Source organism: Nylanderia fulva, unplaced genomic scaffold (genome assembly GCF_048542155.1).
Source record: "Nylanderia fulva isolate GAGA-0341 unplaced genomic scaffold, ASM4854215v1 Scaffold69, whole genome shotgun sequence".
Taxonomy (NCBI): Eukaryota; Metazoa; Arthropoda; class Insecta; order Hymenoptera; family Formicidae; genus Nylanderia; species Nylanderia fulva.
The window spans coordinates 90,761-97,395 of NW_028190797.1; the positions used below are offsets into that span (position 1 = coordinate 90,761).

General features: G+C 31.3%; 2 pseudogenes; both read left to right on the top strand.

The window, feature by feature from the left end:
* The first annotated feature begins 557 nt into the window (after nucleotides 1-557).
* On the top strand, nucleotides 558-3,181 carry LOC114944227 (uncharacterized; annotated as a pseudogene).
* Nucleotides 3,182-3,917: 736 nt separating this feature from the next.
* On the top strand, nucleotides 3,918-6,403 carry LOC114944243 (putative odorant receptor 85d; annotated as a pseudogene).
* The last annotated feature ends 232 nt before the right edge of the window (nucleotides 6,404-6,635 follow it).

Here is a 6,635-nt window from a genome sequence, read left to right on the forward strand (position 1 = left end):
ATATTGGTAACAAATGTTATTAATTGTTGTTATTTTATAGATATTACAGATAATTAAAATGTCATCAAATGATTAATTACATAAATGTCGTAATAATCAAATTAGAAAAAATATATCTGTATTTTGCCTTCATCCATTCACATTTATTCATTTATCTATTATCATTTAAGCACTTATATATTATAAAAATTGAATTCATTTTAAATTCCTGTGCAATATAATATTGACATTACACATCTTAGCGGTAAAAAAATATACGAACTTATTGGTAACAAATATAAATTTTTTTACACAATCAAATTATATCACAATATTATATATTAATGATACATTTTGTATATAACAATATATATGTTATTTCTTGATTTTCTGTTCACGATATGTTACTTCATTATATTTCACGAACACACAAACACTATCTTTCATTGCACATTGTACGAATAAACTTGCGAATCATTCAAACAACAGAATATGCTATTACTGTGCTCTACTGTGAAAGAGTCTATTATCAAAGTATTACGATGAAAAGCAGCAATAAGGAGGGTTGCATTGTGCAAATAATTGCGCTCTATGCCATGATAACATAATTATAGCTGTGCACAAGGAATTGCTAATATTGTTCCCATGCGTCGCTTAGCGAGAATTTACAAGCTACTTTCGCGTTCTTAGTATTTCTGAAAATGGCTGAGGGAAAGGATATTTTGCAAAGTCGATATTATACGATTCCTAGATTCTATATGACTTTAGCAGGATTATGGCCGTATCATTCGATTCGCGATAGATATCTACATTTTGTGCCGACATTTACAGTCTGTTTTATTATTTTTATACCCCAGGTACATAATCAAATTTATATACACATATATAATCCTTACAATACATCGGGTACATTATCAAAATATATTAAAAATGATAATATTTTATTAAGTTTAACACAGTTTTTGTCTAAATACAATCATTTGTATACATGTTTTTTTGTGCAAATATTGTAAAGCTAATTTCTACGAATATACTGACATTGCGTTACTATTAATATTTATAACATTTATTGTATTATTTTGTATAATATAGGTATTATATGTGCACATCGCTTTGACAGATCTCGATGATCTCTTTGAATGTATTCCAACCATGTTGATCACAATCATATTTAGTTTTAAATTAGCGAGCTTGATGGCAAATAGTAAGAAAGTAAGTAACGATAATTGACATCTCGCTAATTGCACTTAAACTTGTATCCTAATAAACTTTTGATATTTTATCGATTGATATTTGATAAATAAATAACATCGATATCGTAAAAAATATTTTTGTTTCTTACAAAAATATATATTTGTAGATAAAAACCTGTCTTAAAACGGTACAGGATGATTGGTTGTTATTAAGTACGGATAACGAAAAGGCTATTCTGCAACGACAGGCTGCATATGGCCCATATCTGACAATATTTTACGCAGGTGCGTTAAGAGAACAAAAAGATAAAAATTTCGATAGAAAATTTTTTCGGCCAGAGATAAAATTGTTTTCTCATCATTTAGTCGAATCTTTTCTAGCGTATTTTTCTGTACATTTCTATAGGTTTAATGCTGCTGACAGGATTCCTCTACATAATTAAGTCGGTCGTGTTGATACTGATAGAGGATTCCTCAAACTCTACCAAACTGGCCGTAACGAAATTATCATTTCGCGTGGAATACGGTCAAAAAATAGATCAGTATTTCTATCTCATACTGGTCCATAATTATCTGATCGTGTGCTCTCACGTGACCGCCACAGTCGCGACTGATACCTTGTATTTTACCTTAATTCAGCATGCTTGCGGAATGTTTTCGGTTGTCGGGTAAACTAATCATCGATCAAGAATGATGTTTCACGAATTTAGATAATTCGAACAAAAGTCGCGTGACTAACGTCATTGAAAGCACATTATTTCCCATTCGAGAGTTTTCGATCCTTCCGATTCAGCTTGAAAAATGAAATCGACGATTTTATAAAATTTTTTCTGAGATCTGAAAATATATAATTTTCCAAGAGTGTTACTATTTTAGCGGTTTTCAAACATTTGTTGGAACGTATCGGAAAAGATAGCGACGATAATTTCGATCTAAAGACAAGATCAGGGATGTTAATTATAACAAGGTTTTAGAGTGTCTACGCAAGCATCTACACGTGATAGAGTGTGTTAATGTTTTCAATAAAAATATACTATATAAGTGTAATTTTTTTTAATTACGTTAAATTTTGCGATTTAACAGATTCGCGGAAATGATCGAGTCCACATTCGCGAATATATTTCTAGTCAGCATTAGTTTAAATATGGTCGGTGGCAGCATATGCGGTATACAAGTATGCATTATTTTTTTTATATTTCACTATGAAAACTGTCTCAACACTACAAGAAAAAATTTTTGTTCAATTTGACACAGACATTTTGCTTTAAAATTTTATTGGCGCACTTCTAACAAAATTAATGGTGTATGAAATGATTTTAAAATCTTTAAAAATTATTTTTTTAGGTGTTGATGAATTTAAATAATGATGCGAAAGATATAGTATAATAGCACCTCTCGCTATCTACATCGCTCAACTCACTCATCTATTCTTACAATTTTGGCAGGCTCAATTTTTACTTGATTACAGCGTTCTTCCATACGAGTCAATGTAAAAAATTAATTCTTCTAAATTTAATTAAAAGCACGTGTATTTTTTTGGAACGCTATTTTTGTTCGGTTTTAAAGTACAGATATAGCAAATGTAAATGAATATTTTCCGTTTTTATCTGCATATTAATATATTTTATCTTACAGTTGCAAGGCAAATTGGTATTACACTTCGATGAGATGTAGAAAATTGCTACTTTTGATTATGAACAGAACGGTATTACCGTGTAGAATAACTGCTGGCAAAGTTGTGACTTTATCTATTGAAAGTTTTGGCATAGTGAGTATATTTTCTTTATCTCTTACTTTACGGCTGTAATATATTTAAAATGATGATGGCGAATCCATTTCTCTCCTAAGGTTCTGAAAACTTCGATGTCTTATTTCACGATGCTGCGTTCCTTCCATTAACAATTTTAATGCGAGGAATCTGATAAGAAAATTTTGAAAATCATATTTACAATGTATTATAATGATTTCACGCAGCGGTAGATGTAGAGTGTTTAATTGTTAAAAGTGTACCAAAAAAATATATAAAACATTTTAGACCAATTTACAAATTTACTTTTTATCATCATCGTTATATTTGTCTTCAGTGACGGGATATAGAAAGTATGTCTGAAAATTACTCATCTAAAAACCAGTTAGTCTTTCATCACAGACATATTCACAGAAACACCATCAAATGTTAAAGAAGCAACATGAAGTCCATATGCATGCAGCAACTCTAAACTTTTTAAAAAAACAACTTTTTTGATCAGTTATAAATCTATAAAAAAATAAGCAAAAGGAATTTTTCATGACCCATTTATGCACACAACAGTAAAAATTAAAACTTGTTTAGCTAATTTGTTAGAGTCATCAATATTCTAAGGAATCGCGGCTTCGCCCAACTAGGCGTATAATCATTGTCGGAAGTTAATCTTTTTTCTTATGACAACACCTTTTTCATAAGAACAATTACCATTTAAAAGTTTAATTTGTGCAATTTATTCGCGAACAGTATATCGACAAATGATTAGTTACTTTTAACAAAGCCGCGAGCAAAGACTGAATGAAAAACGGGAAGAGTGACACATGAGACAGGGTAGTTTTGCGGGGAAAATAATTGCGTATTAATTTTGTAATGGCGTAACTGTGTATGTCACAAGGGGACATGCATAATGCCCGCGATACACAGAGAATTAATAATCATACCTCGCCAAGTGGCGTTCACAAGGAATCGTTGATAGTTCGTAGTCTTAGTTATTCTCGGAGATGGCCGAGCGAAGAGACATTTGGCAAAGTCGTTGTTACACGATTCCCAGAGTATATATGAGCTTGATAGGAATATGGCCGTATCATACTTTTTGCGATAGATGCTTACTTTTCGTACCGATGTTTGCGTTCTTTCTCACCATCCTTATACCTCAGGTACCTGCAAATTATCGATTTGGAAATTTAGAAGATTAATTACACATTATCTTTTCTTGTCATAATTTTACATAATACCAGTCATTTAAAAATAATTTAATATATATATATTAATTTTGACATATAGTTAATGTATCTGCTAATTACCGCGGCAAATTTTGACGATGTATTCTCGTGTACCCTGTCGATGTGGATCACCATAATATTTAGCTTTAAATTATGGAGTTTGATGATGAACAACAAGAAAGTATGTGATGATCGCGCTTGTGAATTCCATATAATAAATATAATAAAAGATAGTCAATGCTGCGGAAAATATACTTATATTTCTAGTTGAGGACTTGTCTTGAGACGATAGAAGACGATTGGTCGTCCCTAAATACGGATGCGGAAAGAGCTATTTTACGGCGACATAGCGCGCACGGACAGTATGTCACGATGACATACGGAAGTACGTCTTGAGAAGGACAGAACAATTTCGGGAATTTTTGGCAGAAAAATCTCTCTTTCGATCATATCAATTTCCATCCAGTCTTTATGCAGTTTCTGGGAATTCTTCTCATATTTAAGTCGCTCATTGTGATACTGTTAGAAGACACGTCCGAGGCGACAATAACTTCCCTTGCAGCGGAATCGAAGCTGCCGTTTCACGTGGAATACGGCGAGAAATTCGGTCAATTCCTCTATCCAATGACGATACACTGTTACTTGGCCGTATTCGCTCATATCAGTATTACAATCGTGGTCGACGCCTTCTATATTGCTCTAGTACGACACGCGTGCGGGATGTTCGCGATTGTTGGGTGAGGATAGATAAGCAAATCAAATCGAGATATTTGTCCCCCTAGGAATCAATTACAAAATTCAGCGTTTGCTCTCTCTTTGAATAAACACTGAAATTTATTGAATATTTAATATTTTATAAAGAATGAAAATAAAATAACAAGAAACAATAAAACAAAATAACAAAAAAGTAAATTATAAAAATTAAGAAAACAAATTTATGTAATTATGCTCCCTCCTCGAAAAAATCCTGTGGATGCCCATGCTAAACTGCTCGAGTTTTTGTCAAATTTCGAGCTGGTCTCGAATAAACTCGGTTTCGATCTTCGTCAGGAGGAGTGTTATCATTTGAGATTTTTCCAAAAACAACCTGGAACATATCGGCAATGATAGCGACAGCAATTTTGAACTGAAACCCGACAAGACTAAGGATAACAATTACAGCAAAGCTCTGGATTGCTTACGCAAACATCTGCATGTGATACAGTTGCATTAACATTAATGTTTCTGAACGTGAATCTTATTATTATATACAATCGTATTTTTTTTTTTTAATTACTTTTAATCGCGTTCAATTTCGCAGATTTGCGGAGCTGATCGAGTCCACGTTCTCGAACATTTTCCTAGTCAGTGTTTGTCTGAATATGATCAGTGGAAGTATGATCGTGATCGGTATACAGGTATAGATATGTGTGTATATGTATATATTTATATATTATAAATTTTGCGATAAAATTTTTCGACGAAGAAGGTTTCAGTAGCTTATTAATCATTAATATGTACATATTTGACAAAAATACTTGACAAGAAAAATAATAGCTAATTCGACAGTCTTTATGAAAAATTGGAAATAGACAGTAGTCATACATATATTTTAGGTGATCCTGAATTTAAACGACGCGAAAGATATCGTAGGTCCTCTCGCTATCTATACTCAACTTATTCATCTTTTCTTATAGTTTTGGCCGGCTCAATTTCTGTTAGATTATAGTATCGTTCCTTACCAATCAATGTAAGAATACACTTCTTCTCCTAATTTAGCTTATATTACGATAAAATTTATCATAAGATTGTATTATGATATATCAAAAAATATATAATTCTTTTATATCTTTATTTTTCTTTATACATTTATGATAAAATCTTGTTTTCATTTTTTAATCACAAATTACAGACACAATAACTACGGGGCTACAAATTTTTCATTTTTATTATTTTTTTACTCTTTTCCAGAATTGTCATTAATTTTATTTTGAATTGCAGTTGCAAATCAAATTGGTATTACACTTCGGGAAGATGTCGAAAACTTTTCTTCTTAATCATAAACAGAAGCGTGTTACCTTGTAAAATAACTGCTGGCAAGATTGTGTCTCTGTCCATCGAAAGCTTTGGCACGGTAAGCAAAATTATGTTAATATTTCCGGCTTTACTTTCAAAATATCTTATGATAAATATATTTTGCTAAAAAAAATTAATGATAATTTTATTCCTCCAAGGTTTTAAAAACATCAATGTCGTATTTCACAATGCTGCGCTCCTTCAATTAATTATAACGACATCATCTGTGCGAGCAGTTTGTTAAATTATAAAATTTACACATGAATTTATTGTAATAATTTCTGCTATCAATATAGAATTAATTTAAAGATACCGAAAATATATGATATATAGAAAGTTTTAATAGATGTTATAATTCTCATTACAAATTCCTAATAGCCATTAAAAAACATTATTATTTCACGACTTAACTGTCCAAGAAGAAAATCTTTTATTAGTCGC